Consider the following 18,576-nt stretch of genomic DNA (forward strand, 5'->3'; position numbering starts at 1 on the left):
AAATCACCAGTAAATCTGAAGTAACATTAAGTTTGGCCCATTATCAGTATGAATATCACATGAAGTGCAAATATACTGCACACACACACTAGTATGGATATAACTGTATTTTTACTGAACAGAAAGCGAAACATCACTAGTTTAAATTGTGCTTATAGTTCACTGACACAGTATCGTCTTAAAGAGGATAAAATGAAATGATTTGTTTCTAACTAAGATGGACTATAAAAAAATCTTAATTACAGTTTAATCTTTTTATAAAGTAAAATTATGTCAATTTAAGAAAATAAGAAAAAGGATGATTCAGGATAATAAGAACGACATAAACTGAACAGTGATTTACTGACTATTAATGTTGTCAATATCTACTCATAAATGGTGAAGTGAAGGGATTCATCTGAGATTTATTATACAGATCAATGATTTCATATTTAGCATATTTTCATAATAATAATTCAACCACTGCAACTGAACTTTGCAATTATCATCAGACAGACAGCTTATCAATGTCTCTAATTTCTAGTCATTAATTCATAATTACACATCATTTTCAGCCACTGGTGTATTGATTTAAAATTCATTTGCACTTTAGACATTTTGTCAGATATCAAGGAGAAATTAATATTTATTTTGACTCATATTGGACGCATACAGGGGGCCAGATTTACTAACAGCTTGCGGCAGAGCAAATGGCTTAGTAAAACCCACTGTGGGGACATGGCAGTTTTTGCGACTGATCTTATTGCATATGCATTTGTAGGAGTTTCCTCTACAGATGCAAACTGTAAGCGGTAAGATCATTGCGTTAACAAGGTTGTGGGTTCGATCCCAGGGGATTGCATATACCCAAGTATAAATGTAGAGGATATTGCAATGTAAGTCGCTTTGGATAAAAGCGTCGCCAAATGCATAAATGCAAAAATGTATAAATGTATTTAAATGAACCACACAATGTGTTTACTAAGGTTTGAGCTGTTCATTGTACTGATGTTTGCTGCTTTATTTAACACCCAAAAAAATTTGGTCTAAACCATGCGCTAATTTGGGCTGGTTTTTGTAGATTGCCTTGATCATTACGGGAATTATTATTTTTTTTTTTTTTTTTTATTGACAGAAATGCAATATAATATACAAAACTATTTCTTCAGAGGTGTATAAAGACCTTGCGACTCCAATGTCTCTCTGTTGGAAAGTACTTCCATAGATATCTGTGAGTATCTCTACTAAAAGCCTTAGTACCACGGGTCCTAATGTGTCTCTGCTGGAAAGTCTTTATAATATTAGCGCAGGTCCTAGCTCCTGCCTGACTTTTACCTTTTATTTTATGTAAAAAATAAGACATCGCTCTTTCTAGTCTAAAGACATGTAGTCGCAGCCGACATCATCTTTTTGTACTGTGGTGGCCACCGTCGTGTTTGGACTGAGAGATTCATTGCAAATCTACAATAAAATTCTAGTGGCCGCTGTAAATCAAAAACTGCGCCTTTAAAGCATCACCTAACAGCAGACGAAGGGTCACACACAGATATTCCTGCAATGTTAGTAAAAATATGTCAGGACTGAAGCCCAGTATGATCTTATTTTCCCAGGATTATAATTCTAAATAAACGGCAGGGCAGTACAATGAACAAGAGCTGTTTTGCATGTTGTGGGAATGGCTTATCTTTGGATAGAAGTGAAAATTGATTTTCGTTCTATTAATTAAAGAATGATGTTTTGAGACAGGTATTCAACTGTAGATGAGAAATGACAGTAATTTCATCAGCATTGTTGTGATATGGTCACAGCTCCTCACTGGGTCTAGAAAACGATGTGGTCATTCACCCTCTCTGACAGTGAATTAACAGCCGTGCACTTCATTTTCCAGACATAAGCAAACTATAAATTGGCTTAAAGTTTGTTTTGTGTCTGTTCTTCAAACGGTAGGAAATGCTTATGCTGCAACCTGTGTCCAGTGGATGTTGAGCACCTCCGGGATGTGAGATAGCACTATGAGATGCAACATTCTGAGGTTAATGAACTAAACCGTTGGATTGCTCAGAATATTTCACCACAAGTGTATTTTTTTACAAAATTTTCATTAATGCATTTGGCAAAGATGTTTGCTTAAAGACTTACAATACATTTATTGTATCAAGTTGTGTGTTCTCGGGGAATCAAACCCCATGAGCCTGGTGTTTTATTCTGATTCTGGATTGGATTTGATGTGATCATGTTGTAGCACATTTTCTCCTTCATTGTGAACAGCCAAATTGCATGTCACTGGAATCTCAGGACACAGTGTTATTCACTAAAGCCGCTGACATTAAACTATTACCATCCACGGAAACAGACGGACAATAGAGTTTTGTACAAAAGAGAAATTTGTAAATGTCTCTATTGATCATGGGGGCAGTAAATGATCAGGTGATCAGTGTTTGATAAGTGTTTTCTACATCAGGAGCGGATTTATTGGACTGCATTCCAGTGTTGCAGTATTTCAGACAAACTGGATACATCAATGAAACATAACTTAGTTAAGCTTCCTGAGCCATGAAAGAGCAATCTATGAGACATACACAATGTCTCATAATGATTTAAAATGGAAAAGAATCTGAGATGACCTCATTGACATTTGTAGTGAATGCATTAGAATTCTTCTTTCAGCCAAACACTTTGTCTACACTGGACATGGTGCAACACAACACGACACAAAAGACATTAGAAACGCATTAGAACACATTTTAATTTTTTATTTAGTCCACACCGGATGCGACGGGGTGCGATGTGACAAACCCATTTAGCCCAAGCAGGTTTTCATGTCGCGTCGCACCTGCCTTGTCCGGTGTAAACTCAGTGAAAGACACCGCGGTCCAACATGACTCACAGAACAAACAAATTTTGCAGCATATTTTAAGCAGCACAGATTTGTCATGCGTCATTGTGCTTTCACACATACTACATTTATAGCTTGCTTGCGGCCCGCGTCTTCTGTGTGATTTGGTCAACAATGGGTATTCCCCCATATTTGGATGATTCATCAAAACTTTTTAAAATTCTTAAAAAGGTTTTATGAAACGCTATTTTCATCATGTTTATTTTCTGTTTCCTGTTTAGTGTGAGTGGTTGATAGATATACTGTATATATCAGCATCCACTGTTAACTTCCATGGTGTATCCAGATTAAAAAATATGACTTTGAATTAAGTGTAGCACAACACAGAAATAAAGCAAGAAACCTTTTCAGGAATATACACAATAGCTGAAAAGAAATGACTATTTAAATGATATTTTATGTGTAGTTTTGATGTTAGGATGGTACTTCAGAACATTCATTTGATGCTTACGTGAAGTTATATTAGTATAGCCTATTAAAAGAGTTTCAAATAACTTACTCAAACTGCCTCCCATGCCGATTCTTTAGCATTCATGGCCCGTGTGTATAAAGCATCTTTAGAGTAAAATTGTACTCTTAAGTGTGACAAAATTCTAAGAATTACATAATTTTACTCTTATTCCTAGACTTAAGAATAAGTGTGATTCATAAAGTTTCCTAAGTGTTAGAACTAGGTCTCAGCTCCTAAATTATTTAAAGGCATTTTTTTTTATTTACCACTAAATAAACCACTAACGTTGTATTATAGTTTTTTCAACGAATCGCTCAGTCCAAACACGACGGTGGCCGCCATAGTACAAAAAGATGTTCTCATGTTAACACAGAGAACAGATCATGTGGGCATTAGAAAGACTGTAGAAAGAGTGATGTCTTATACATACAATAAAAGGTCTGTGGATTTTAAGGAAAAAAAGAAGGATAAAAGTCAGGAAGCAGCTAGGACCTGCACTAATATTATAAAGACTTTCCAGCAGAGAAGCGTTAGGACCCGTGGTACTAAGTCTTTTAGCAGATATAGTCACAGATATCCATGTAGATACTTTCCAGCAGAGAGACGTTGGAGAAAAAGATTGTCTTAAAATCACCCCCGATGAGGTGGCTTTGATTCAGATCAGTATGTGAGTAACATTGTTTTCTCTGTTTGTTAGAACCAAGATATGTTGTTGTTGTAATATTAGCTGTGTAATGGAGCAGTTTTGCGCGTCACTCCATGCATGACGCTCTTCTCTACAGTCACTTCATACTGATTGTTTTGGAGGTTTATTTCAAGTATTTTCACGTTTCTTTAATGAATTTTAATATAATTGTATGTATTAATCTTATAAACTTTTGCAAATTCCCATTTAGAAAGAATAACGTTAGCTCAGTGGTAAGAGCATTGGGTTCGATCCCAGGGGATTGCACAAACCTATGTATAAATGTGTAGGTTAATGCAATGTAAGTCACTTTGGATAAAAGTGGCTGCCAAATGCATAAATGTAAATAACCACAATCATTTGAGACAATTATTTAATAAAGCAAATGTTTGACAATTATTCAAAATAATTGTCAAAGGCCTAAAACAGACAAGTAATCGCCAAAATAATTGATAACTTTGGTTATATTCAAAATAGTTTTCTGTGTACCTGTGACCTGGATTCAGGACTGATAAATAAAGATCATGTTTGAAGTGAAACATATAGCTTGACAACAAACATCAATACGGCCTCGTGGAAGGCCAGAAAAATGTTTCTCTCTTTCAAGCGAATCACTATTTATAATGGATGTGAGAGTAAATAATTGATGAGAGATCATCATGAGAGCATTACACCTGAAAGAAGCCTCGGCTCGACTCGCTGGTGTAAAGAACACACTCCAGAGAAACATGAGCTACTTTTAAATCAGATCTGAAAACAGTCTGAAACGTAAAAACGGTTTTGTTTGTGCTCCTCAAGAGTGAAGACATGTGACTTTAGATTATAAAAAAATTTAACTTTGAAAATGTTTATGTTTATTAAATGAAAAAATTAATAATAATAATGGTATTGGAAAAACGTAATCGAAAATTGAAATGTTGCCTCAGGAAGAAAAAAAAGAATCATAAAACAATAATAAATTAACAAAAGCATTCAACAAATTGCTGATATTATACAAAATTAAATGCTAAATTAAAATATGAATAAAGCCAAAAACAAAACTATAACTTAGTGAAGCTCCATTCAATCAACATTTATTAATAAAGGAATAACCATACGGTTTTAAAATGGAAGGTCATATTTTGTGGAAAGGGTCTCTTACCAATATTTGTACACAAATGCAACACTTGGTTTCAAACTATGCAAATTTCATCAGTCACATATAATTGAACTCTTCTTAGCTCACAGAAAAATTACTGGATCGGATATGGAAAATACTCCTAATTTTGGCTGTTATTCAGAGAAGCCCCCTGTTGCAGATTACTTCCAGCTGTCTTCATCAAACATTGAACCGCACGCCGCTGTTCATTCTCTCTCTCTCTCTCTGTGTTTAGTAGAGACAGGCAGCAATCTTAAACCGCTAAGAGGAGCTTCAAAGAGCAAGTTAATTTAATTTAATCTGAGTTGAACTCTGCTGGCGTGCCACCTGCCTCTCAACATTCACATATGAAAATGCGTTAGTTACAAAAACAACAAAACCATTTTCCATCCAAAACCATCACTACTGTAAATGATTTAACCAGAGCCCCTCAAGTCCCCTCATATAGAGTTTTCTATAGAAAGCTTAATGTCGTTCTTCTACAGTACACACATTAAAATGTATTGCATATCACAATACATTGAAAACATGAGCAAGTTTAGCTTCCGTCATGGTTCTTTCATTGACACACGGCCCAGCTTGAAAAGACAAACCTTCTCACTGATATATAAATAATCCAGACAAAAGCCACTGAAGCATCCTCATCAAATCCCGTCTGAAAGAGTGTACAGACGCTCTCTAATGGACATGAAGTCTTTCTTTGCGCCTGGTTTTACATAAACAAGCATGTTGAAACACACACACATTGCTCGGGTAAAAGTCGCTAAGAAGCTCTGTTCTCCACGAGCCATGATATTATGAGTTCACTCGCTGCGGCTTCCCGGATAAAGCCGTCATCGGGGAGCACTAAAAGCTCATTCTGACCCTGTTGATCATCAATAATGCAGAGGAAAGCAGGGTTAAAAGAAGTGCATGCTGGAGAAAACACATCATTCATACAGAAGGCATGTGCGGGGACGCACTCTCTTGTCTTATAAAGTTTGAATAAGCCTTGGGGCTCGCCGATGTAGCTGTCCACATGCGTTACAGCATTAGCTCAATTACTGTGATGCCCGGAACGTCTGTCTACATTTACACCAGCCCGTCTGACTGAGCAAAATGAAGCGTACAAAGGCTTTCTGTAGAATACAACACGTAAGAATATGCATGTGATTCTGTAACCTGCTTTAACTTCGATGCTCATTTTTACATCTTACAAAATGTAGACAAAGACTCAACCCAGTATCTAACACAGTCTAAATTTAGATTCAATTAGTTAATCTCACACATGTTATTGTGTATCATTCATTTGTTTTATTTTTATCCCGTCTGTCTGACCCAGCGCTCCTCACACATGAAGTGTTCTCTGGTGCACATCCGGCATCCCAGTATAAGAAAAGAAAAGCAACAAAAAAGAAAATTAAATCTTTAAGCCTTTAAAGAGACCTTTAAGAAATTTGAACTCAGACTGGGAAGATTAAGTCATACTCCAGAAAGTAGCAATAGGCAGAATTTCATCTTAAAAACATCATAGAGAGTTTTAAAATGATTTTCAGTAATGCTGTAATTTGGGGTGAAATTATGAAAGTTTTCTTAAATATATAAGGAAAATGATGATAACTGTATCAGCCCTCCATGCACTGAATGCATTCAACTGAATATGCCCTAGATGAGCACATGATGATACATTTCTATCAAGATCACCAGTATTTCATTATCAAGTATTTCATTATTCACAATTTTGCATTGTTGCAAAGAAGCTTGAGGGTTTGTTATATGTTTATATATTATAACATTTAATATGTATCTAGTGATACTAACTAACTGTACAAATATGTCTATTAGACTGTAATCAGTATCAGAAATACTCATTTCAACCCAACTGCTGTTCCATGACATGCATTATACCATTTCCACCATTTATTACTGTAATATGTTTCTGATTTGTTTCCTGTTTTTGGCTGCTCACATTGCACCTTTTATTCATTTCTGCCTGGGATTTAATAAAACCATCACTGTTTAATAATAAAAGCAGATGCTGCTGTTACGGACAGAGAACTTTGATGACTTTTATTGAAGTCTTGGAACTTGTTCTCTAAGAGGAAGCAAGATTAATCAAATCAATGAACAAGCGGATTTAACTCAAATATTTTCAAATTTACGTGAGCACAATTTACCCAAAACAAGAAAACAAATTAGTAAAACATGTTCATGTATTCATAAATCAAGGGAACAAATTCGTATCCGTGGCCACACACAAAATATTAGGATAAAGATTCTTCAAAATGCCATAGAAGAACCATTTTCGTCTCAATGGTTCCACAAAGAATGTTTCACATCCGATGAACCTTTCTGTCTCATAAAAGGATCGTTGTGGTGAAATAAGGTTCTTCAGATTATAAAAGGGTGAGTAAGAAAAATCGATTTTTCTGTTTTTCCATGGCATCGTTCTGAAGAACCTATTAAGCACTTTTATATGTGTTCTGTTCTGTTTATTTATTTAAATAAAAATAAAAAAATCTCATATTGCAACAGAGAAAATAAACAAATAACTTATCAAATGAACAACGTTGCTAAAACATGATATCAAATTTCTATATTAAACTATCTATCTGAAAATAAAGCCAAATTTAATGAATCAAACTAAGATCTAAACTACGCTACAGCGTGGCATTCCATAACATTCAATCTCATTGGTGTGTCTGGTGATTAACATCACGACGTCATGAAGTGCAAGACAACAACAAAAACTATACAACCAATAGCATTTAAATGAGATATTACAGATCACCATAGTTAATCATTGTGTCTTCAGTTAGTCGTGATTTATCTGGTGTTCTCTCATAATATATTTGACCAATGCTAACGGTTCAGGCTGGTTTAAGGTATCTGTCATAAGTGATAAAGAACTGTCCACTGAACTCCTTATCTGCTTATTTTATGTCTATATACAGTATACAGTGTGCTACTATTAGAACCACCAAAAGTAAACTGAGCAGCTGAAGGATGATACAGAAAACAAATATCCTTAACTCACCAACACTCATCTGTAAAACATAGCGCTCTACTCCTACAGCAAATATGTCCTGTCTAATAATATAAATACTTTCTCCCCTGGAGGGAAACACTTAAACTGTTGTATCCGCTACAGTTCTGACAGTTTTTTAATAAACTGCCTACATTAATATTCATTACCTGCCTACTGAAGCGAGATTGAGAATGTCCCCACTATAGCGCTGGTGTAGAAGGCAGCTTCTCATATCTTTAGGCACGCGGCATGGAGAATTAACATTCATTCAGACCTGTCACATTAGATGTGTGTTGAATCTCCACTCAGGGACCTTTAATGTGTTTTTATACCTCCTGCGGTGCGTGAAACCATGGATCGATGACGCCGCGTATCGGGGAGGGGGATTTCAACATAATGCCTAATGCGGACTTGAATAAATCAATAGAGGCTTTGAAAAACGGATGAGGGACGAGTAACTTGTTTTTCAAAGCAAAACTGTATCTTTTTCGCCAGCAAACAAGCACAATGAGCTTCAGCTGTAAACATTGTTGAGCAGAGCCAGGGGCCGCATTAGACATTTCCCACCGCGGCCGTGAGCGCACAACCGTTCCATCAGACACAGAATCAAACGCGCAGTCGATGGCCTCTCCGGCTCCAGGCTTTTCAGAAAATGCACTCCAACGCACCCACCTCTCTGAGTTATTTCTGCTCGTGTAAGAAGCCAGGTTTCAGGAGATAGATTAGCAGAGAGAAGGTCAAAGATCTGTGTTTAGCTCTTCACTTCTCTCATTAGAGGATGAAACTGTTTCATGTCATTCAACTGCATTTTAAATCATTTTCTTGTCAGGCTACTCATAAAATGCTCTTTATAGCTACAAACAGTACAGCGTGAGTCGTTTTATACATGACATTATTTGCTGAAATCTTTTGGAATGTCTGATTCTGCTGTTTTTTTTATAAAAGTGTAAAGTTTTGATAAGTCATGACATGAGTGTCCAAATGTTTTATGTGGCTCAGTTTTCAATGCAGTGTGTTTATGTGCTGCGGTTTCCTAAAACATGCCTTACTATTACTCTTATACAAAGTTCAAGTTGTGGTTAATGGTTTTTGGGACAAGATTTGCGACATATCTAAGCAATCGGGCTTATGAAGGTCCCATACACAAACACTCAACGTGATACATTCAATTCATTTGATTTCTATAGTGCTTTTCACAGTTTTGCGTTGCTTGTTAATAACCGTCGAAAAAATTTCAGTTTTCTCATTATGATGTTTTTGACGAATAAGTGCAAAAGTATTGATCCCAGAGGGGAAAAATGAAATCTGCTGCTACATTATATCTTCTATAGGCCCACTTCTTTCAAAACATCTGCGATGTAACATTATATGGGGGCTCGTCCGGGATATGAACCCGGGACCTCTCGCACCCTAAGGGCTCTATTTTAACGATCTAAGCGCATGGTCTAAAGCGCAAGTGCACTTAGGGCATGTCCGAATCCATTTTTTGTAATTTTAACAACATGAAAACGGCCGCATGGTCTTAAAAAGTTGTCCCGATTCTCTTAATGAGTCATGGGTATTTTTGGGGTGTAACGTACAATGAACCAATCAGAGTGTGATCTCTCATTCCCTTTAAGTTGCTCTCTTGTCATGTCGGATTCGCTATTTTCACGGCGGAATTTGCAAGAGCAAAAACTGGATGCTCTCCAGAGAGGAAACGCATCTACCCCTTACAGGTCTTCCCAAAAAGACCATCAGACAGCTGCAGCTCATACAGAACGCTGCTGCCAGGATTCTGACCAGAACCAAAAAATCTGAGCATATCACTCCAATCCTCAAGTCCTTACACTGGTTACCAGTTACTTTTAGAATCAACTTCAAAGTATTATTAATTGTCTATAAATCACTCAATGGTCTAGGACCTAAATACATCTCAGATATGCTCATTGAATATAAACCACACAGACTTCTCAGATCATCAGGATCAAGTCAGTTAGAGATAACAAGAGTTCACTCAAAACAAGGCGAGTCAGCGTTTAGCCATTACGCCACCCGTAGCTGGAATCTGCTTCCAGAAGACATCAGACGTTCACTAACAGAAGCTACTTTTAAATCCAGATTAAAAACACACTTGTTTAGCTGTGCATTCACAACCTGAGCACTGTGCTGGTTCACATCAACTGCACTTCTATTTCTATTTATTTTTCTTTTGCTCTTATACTTTTTATATATACAATTTTATTGCTGTTTTATTGTTTCTTAAAATCTTAAGTATTTTAGATCTTAAATCATTTGCATTTTAAAGATACGTTTTATTTCTTTCTGACAATCATTTTATGTAAAGCACTTTGAATTGCCCTTGTGTATGAAATTTGCTATATATATAAACTTGCCTTGCCTTGCCTTGCCTTGCCTTGCCTTGCCTTGCCTTGCCTTGCCTTGCCTTGCCTTGCCTTACTCATGCGTGAGGTTAAAGCACGCGAGCAGATCATCTACACAACAAGCCCGATTTTTATCTTAATGTTCACAATAATAATCTTTTACATTGTTATCCATTTCTTTTTTATATTTGGCATGTTTGTGTAGGGCCCTAAGAATCATACCCATATAACAAATCTGATATTTGTGATCCTATACATGTGTGAGCTATATATATTATGAATGGACAGATTTATAGTTTACAGTAAACTGAATGCAGGACTCATAACAGCTCATTCAAGCCTCATTAGTAACACTAAACACATTTGGTTTCTGCTGCACGCGCAGGAGCACAGGTAATAGATGCTGTGCAGTTTCATATTAGAGCAAGCCTGCTTTCCTGGCAAAATGAAACGGAATAAATACAAAATAACAACAAGGGAATAAAAAAACAGTTGTAAAAATAATTTAATTTAAAAACGTTTAGATCAATTGAGAGAAGTAAGCACTACAGTTTAAGAGACCTACATATTTCATTTATTAAATGCGGAATTCAAATTACTTCATGAATCAAAAGCTCTAACAGTTTTAGGCTTAAAATAACTTGATAAAACTAAGGGTGTATGTGTGTGTGTGTGTGTATGTGTGCACCAGAGCTCTTATTATTTTGATGATTACCCAGAAACCCGATATTATTAAAGCTAGAAGAAAAATCCTCATGCTCAAATCAGGATTAATGTGTAGTCATGTGAAGTACATAAGAGCATTAACTAAATGGCTGAAATCAGCTTTCAGACGGCTTATCTCTCATCACGTATGGCAGAGACAGTTGACCTGATGCCGTAGGGCTGATCCATATCTCTCTGTACAGACTGATGGGACTCACGACTCAAAACAATAGAGCTTCACTAAAGCATGTGACACTTGATAAGAGCAGATGTTATCAGCAGAAGAACCAACACACGACTCCATTGATCTGACCTTCAGCTTCTCCACACACCGGAGGAGAGCTTTCATTCTACACGACGCTCAAGAAGATGAATCTTCTAAACCAATGGCTTGTTTCTCAGGACTCTAATGGGATTCAGGGATCAGTAGGACACATCGGTGATCACCTCGGTAAACATCTGGCCGTCAGATAGAAAACAGCTGGCATGTATCACGCGTGACACTGAGGGTTGCACCGAACACACCTCTCGTTCTGTGCCTTATTCTCTTTAGTATGTACTTCACGCTGACATTTCTCAACAAAGCCAAGAGAGGCTAGAAACTAAACAAATATAAAAACAATGTGACAGATTCAACTTTACCCTGCGTTTCTGTGAAAACCATCAGAAATATTCATGGTTCTATTTTCTTTTGTCACGTCACATCTGGTGTGGACAGGGAGTCAAGGTAGCAAATGCAGCAGGGTAGACCGGGGATAGTTTACTGCGGTGAACATTTTTCAGGGGTCTTTTTTACTCTTTTGTGCACGGAAAGCTATTACAGTTGTTATAGCATGGTAAACAAGCATATGTCTGTAAGATGCTCTGTAGCTCTCTTATCGGTAACTTTAGCCGTATAACAGAGAAATAAAAGGTCACGATCAGAGACAGACAGTCTTAGCAAGGATTTGAGAAGTACATTATGAAGAGCCGTAAAGCCTCTCCGAAATCCATCAGTGTTTCCTTCAGCTGCTGTTGTGTAGAGTGTCATCTTCATTTCCCAGTATTCCTCTGTGAAGTCCTCTATCTGTACCACCCTCATACACACAACATGACTAATAATAAATGCATTTGAATCATCCCCTATTAAATGAGTCTTTTTAAAATGTGAGACAATGAAGATATGAGGGCTGATGTTAATTTTGTTTACCTGAACTCTCAATTCTATCTTTCTGTCTGTCTTTAGAAGTGTTAAGCTCCCAACACCTTTCAACTATTTCAATGTACTGTGAGTGCTAGGGAAATGGAAATCTGTAAAGAAATAAAAAAAAATGTTCTCATCATCCAAACGTCACAGAGTGCAGAGATGTTATAGTTGTGTATATGATGTATATGTTGTGTGTGTCCGATGTCTTTAACTAAAAATTTAGATGATCCACATGAAATGAAGGTTGTCACAGAAGGACCCAGATGCAGGCAGAAATATGAGGTAACAAAAAATACTTTTAATATTAAAGAAAACACCCACGATGGGGGAACACAATGACAAAACAAGAAATCAAATACTTCCCATGAGGAGGACAAAAAATAAGAAAATTAGACTAAAAACGACAGGAATAAAGCAAACTAATGACATGACTAGGTAGACACAAGGCAAGGTAATCCAAAGGGTAGAAGGCAATATGAGGTAAGGCAATACAGGACATGTAAGTACAAGTACAACGAACGGGCACAGGACAATAGACATGAGGATCTTATATAGGGAGACAGACAAAGGATAATTAACAAGGGGCAGGTGTTGGTAATGAAACAGTCAGGGAAAGTTAAAGAGGAAACGAGATGCGGGAACAGAGAAGAGGACCGGAGAGAGAGTATAGAAGGCAGAAAGGGTCAAAATCTCTCTCTCTTCACATAAAACCTAAGGTATCGTCATGAATCTGCCACAAGACCAAGAATAGACATGACAGGATGAGGCAGACTCATGACAAAAGGTAATGCTCTTGTACAAGAGCTGATACTTTTCATTCATCATCACAGATCTCAGATGGAACATTATTAGAACAAACCTACGGGATCACAGGAGCTCTTACTTGTATATTTCATGTGTTTTTTCTGCGGGAGAAAAGAAATGCTGCACTATTAAACACTTTTCCAAAATAAGCGAAATGATATTAATAATGAACCTATGGAAAGCATAGTTTAAATCTGACTGTAATAAATAAGCATGTACTGTCATGATTCCACTATCATGTCATGTTCATTCTTGTCTTGCAGCGGAGTCATGGCATAGCCCTTGGGTTTTGTGTGAGAAAGACATGGTTTTGCTTATATATTGGCTGACATGCGATTTCTCATGTCTTGTCTGTGTCTCCCGCCATCTCGTTTCCTTGTTTCCTTCCCATTAGTGTTTAATTACCCACACCTGTCCCTTGCCAATTATCCTGTGATTGTTTCCCTTTAAAGCATCCTCTTGGATTGTTCGATGTTGCTGTCATTGTACTGTGTACCTTGATGCTGTCTGTAGATGTCTGTTCTTGCCCAGTTCCTGTTTCCTCGTGTCTAGTGTTTGTTTTCTTAGTTAAGTTAGTCTGTATCCTTGTTTAGTTAATAGTTTATCCTGTTTTGTTTTCCTCCTCGTGGGTTTTGTTTTGTCTTTTAATAGTGTTCTTTGTGCAATAAATTCCCTGTTAACTCCTTCATCCCCGTATTTGCCTGCACTTGGGTTTTCCCCCTGGAAAATCATGACAGAATCCAAGAGCCAGATCAGAACCCAGCAGGCAGCCATGGGAGATGGTTTGCGATCCCGCCAGGCGCGCCTCCTCTGCGGTATCCGCCAAGGAAACGATGATCTGGGGACCTATGTGGATAGGTTCCTGTATGCGGCAGAGGAGGTGGTCTTTGGGGAGGACAAGTTGGCGGTGTTGTTCAGCCGCGTCCTCAGGGATCCTCTGTCGCCGGCGGAGATGAGGATGCTGAGACCGCTGGACTTCGATGTTGTGTGGCAGTATGCCACAGACAGAACGGAGTCCAGGGTCCCAGTATGATCCAGTTACCCATCTTTGCTGGCCGCTATCCCAGAGGATTGTACCCTGCAGGTCGGGGTTGTGGGCATCACCGTACCTTCCGCCTCACCCACGGCAGCTTCTCCAGCAGCGGCTAGTCTCCCCCGCAGACGTGGACGGAGTCGTGGGACTCCCCGTCCGACTGCTCCACTGCGGAGATGGTCATTCCCCCCACTGCTTCTCTGCAGCCGGCCACATCTACCGTGGGCCGGTCAAAGAAGAAGAAGCGGAGGAAGGGGGAACTACCCTTATCCTGTGTTTGTTTCCCTTTAAACCATCCTCTTGTCTATTGTCTTGGGCTCTTGGATCGTTTGATGTTGCTGTACTTGTACTGTGTACGTTGATGCTGTCTGTAGATGCCTGTTCTTGCCCAAGTCCCAAAATTCTTGGGACTTGACACCACCGGAACTTGTGGTGTCAAGTCACAAGAATTTTTTGAGTGGAAGCCATTCGGGCAGGACGGCCCGAGTGGCAAGGTCCAGCAGCCGGCACCCAGCCCGGTCCAGCAGCTGGGGTCCAGCTCGGCATTCCAGCCCGGGTCCAGCTCGGCATTCCAACCGGTCCTCCAGCCCTTGTCCAGTCCGGCAGTCCAACCGGTCCTCCAGCCCTTGTCCAGTCCGGCATTCCAACCGTTCATCCAGCCCTTGTCCAGTCCGGCATTCCAACCGGTCATCCAGCCCTTGTCCAGTCCGGCATTCCAACCGGTCATCCAGCCCTTGTCCAGTCCGGCATTCCAGCCGGCATTCCAGCTCGGCGGTCCAGCTCGGCATTCCAGCCAGGGTCCAGCTCGGCATTCCAGCCAGGGTCCAGTTTGGCAGTCCAGCCGGGTCCAGCCGGGCTTTCCAGTCAGGGGCAGGGACAGCTTCCCCTAGAACCCCTCCGGTCAAGCTGTCTGGGGCATTGCGCCCCGGAGCGCCACCCAGGGCTGGGACCATTCCGACCCCGTTGGACTTCCCATGTACCTTGTTTAGCCCAACCCCCCCTCACTTGTTTATTGTTCCTCTTGTCCCACCCCAATCCATGTGTAATTCTGTATTGATTGCCTTTGATTTTGTTTACCATGTTTTTGTCTGGTCTTATCTGTATCCAAGTCTGTCTTGTCCTGTTAGTCTGCCCCTTGATGAACACCTGGAGGTGTTCATTTGGGGGGGGCTTATGTCATGATTCCGCTATCATGTCATGTCCTATCATGTCATGACATCGATTCTTCATTTGCAAGATGGCGGCAGGTGCATTAGGCGTTGCGGGCGTCTTGCCCGCATGGAGTGTCGTGGTGAGGCACACTGGCTGGGCACTGGCATTGTGGACCGGCGTCGCGCCGGCCCGGTGGATTCCATGTTGGATCCAGCTATCCTTCGGGATGCTGGTGTTGATGCGGGGAGCGTCGCGGCGGGGAGGCAGAGTTGCCGGATGTTTCCAGGGCTACAGTTGGTATTCTGCGGAGTATCCGTGTGGGATTGTTGGCGTCTGAGGCAGGCCTGGGTTCCAGTGCGGCGACTGGGAGTGACACGGACTTTCTGAAGAGATTGTGTATTACAAGACCTTTGGGGAATGAAGGGAATTTTGGTCCGATGTGGTCAACGACTAGTTCAATTTCTATGAACTCTGGTTTAGGTACTTCACAAGTATTTGCAAAGTCTATGCAAAATGTTAAAAGTAAAGTTGTAAATAAAGCTATTTAAAAAAATAAGAAATGGGGATTTTTTCAAACAGTGAATCAATCAAGAACAATTTGGGATCCTAAAGTCAAGCCTAAGGGTCTCTTAGGTGGACATTTGAATATACGAAGTATTATATCAAAAAGTGATCCAATTCATCATCTTTTACTAGACTCTAATGTAGATTTACTTTGTTTATCTGAGACATGGCTTCATGAAAATACTCCGTCTGCAGCATTAGAAGTACCTATAATTGTATAGGAGAGATAAAGTTGGTTCTAAGGGAGGTGGAGTTATGATTTATGTGAAATCTAGAATCCAGTATAATGAAATCGCCTGGGCGAATTGTACAGATTTGGAATGTATTGGTCTGAACCTTGTATTATCACCACAGATGTCTTTTGTATTAATTGTAATCTATCGTCCACCATCTTCTAATATTAGTTTTTATGAAAATTGAAACAATTACTGAAGGAGTGTGATTTCAACAAAGATGTTATCATAATGGGAGACTTTAACATTAATTGGGATGATAAAACCGTAAGAAAGAATCTCAAACAGATAACAGATCACTTCGATCTGAAACAAATGATTAATGGGCCCACAAGAATAAATAATTCAACAAGGTATTAAATTGATTTAATTTTTAGTAATCGAGCAGAGAGAATTTTAAACACTTTTAATATGTTAACAGGCCTTTCTGATCACAATTTGATTTTAGTGGCCAGAAAATTATCTAGCAAGAGATTCAATTCATTCATTAGGAAATATGACTCTTATGGCATTCCAAAACGTAGTCCATCAGTTTGAGTGGGATGATTTATTAATCGGAATAGATCAGGACGAAGATGGTCAAATATTCTCCCAAAAATTAGAGAGTACCATTAAAGATTTCAGTTGTAAACTTAATCCTAAAAATAAGAAACATACTGTCCCTTCAATTAATTCAGATATCTTAGAATTAATGAAAAAACGGGATCTCGCTTTAAAAACCGCAAACAGATCAAAATTTAGTCATGATAGACAACATTTCGCTATATTACGGAACAAGGTGGTAAAGACTTTGAGATAAAAAAGCAAAGGCGGATTTATTCCAATAGGTCATCACTTGATAGGTCATCACTTGAATTGAAGGTTAACGGGAAGCTGACTAACAATCCAGCTGATGTATCCGAAGCACTTAATTATTACTTTGCTGACTCTGTAGTCACAATTTCACAATGTTTTTCCCCTAAGTATTCAGAAGTTTATACAGTAATACAGTGGAACAAGCCCTTATTCTAAGGGCAGTCTCTGAATTAGACATCCCAAGAACAATTAGATCTCTTAAACCATGCAGAGCAAAGGATATTTTGGTATGAATGTGATAATGTTTAAAGAGCTTAGTGAGTCGTTAGTTAATCCTATCACTAAAATTATTAATCTTTCAGTTTCTCAGGGGATGTTCCCATGTGCTTGGAAGTCATCTGTAATTGTGCCTATATTCAAAGTGGTGACCCTCACTCTGCTAGTAATTACAGACCTATTAGTATTTTACCTATAGTCTCAAAGGTTGCAGAGAAATTGATGGCTGCGCAAATCACTAATTATCTAAATAATTGTTATTTTGCTTTACATCCAATGCAATTTGGCTTCAGAGCAAACTACTCAACTGAGATGGCAAATTGCTACTTCACTGAAAAAGTCAAGTCTCTACTAGATGAAGGAGGGGTCGTCGGGGCTTTGTTTCTTGACCTCAGGAAGGTCTTTGACACTCTAAACCATAGAATTCTTTTGTCTAAATTACTAAGTTTTAATTTCTCTCCTTATACTTTAAGATGGATCGAATCATACTTGTCAGGTCGCACACAGCATGTTAGTATACAGAATTATAATTCAGCTCCCCTAAGAATATCCACTGGTGTTCCACAAGGATCTATTCTGGGTTCTTTACTTTTTACGATGTACATCAATGATCTTCCATCCATCTGTCCTAATACTAACATTCAAAAATATGCAGATGACACTGTCATTTATAAACACGGAAGTAGTGTGTCACAACTTGCAAATTAACTTACAGAATCCTTGGTTCATGTTGCAGCTTGGCTAGAACAATGCTGCTTACAGTTAAACACCTCTAAAACAGTGTGTATTTATCACCAAAACTAAGAATTGAAGTGTAGAGCCAGATGTATTTGTATCAGGGGAAAGATTACAAGTTGTATCTGAATATAAGTACCTTGGTGTTCTGATTGATTCCAAACTTTCATTTAAGGCGCAGGTTAAAAAGGTCTGTAAACGGGTTAGATTTAGTTCATCAGATTTTAGATTTTAGATATAAGTCGTCTGACGCCGCTCTGATGTATATGCATTCCATGATTATTTCTCATATTACTTACTTTTCAACTACATGGTCACAAGCCAGTATTACTACTCTGAAACCACTAGAGTCTTTGTATAAACAATAACTAAAAACTCTTGATATGAAATCAGTTCAGTTTCATCATTGCTCAATTTAAAAAGAAATACAATTTGCTAAGCTGGGATAACCTGGTCAAATGTACATATTTGTTTGCCGTTTAAGACTACGTATAGCTTGTCTTCACCACTAAAACAGTTTGTAAATATTAGAACAACTGCTCTACAAGGGGTGGGGAAAGAGGGGACTGTATTA

The 18,576-nt window shown here is 38.6% G+C and overlaps 1 protein-coding gene across 2 annotated transcripts in view; it reads right to left on the reverse strand.

Annotated features, from left to right (window-relative positions):
• Positions 1-18,576, reverse strand: part of fstl4 (follistatin-like 4) — a 144,226-nt gene that overhangs the window by 92,735 nt on the left and 32,915 nt on the right. The gene's annotated exons all lie outside the window — the stretch shown is intronic.

The sequence above is a fragment of the Triplophysa dalaica genome, chromosome 19 (genome assembly GCF_015846415.1).
Source record: "Triplophysa dalaica isolate WHDGS20190420 chromosome 19, ASM1584641v1, whole genome shotgun sequence".
Classification (NCBI taxonomy): domain Eukaryota; kingdom Metazoa; phylum Chordata; class Actinopteri; order Cypriniformes; family Nemacheilidae; genus Triplophysa; species Triplophysa dalaica.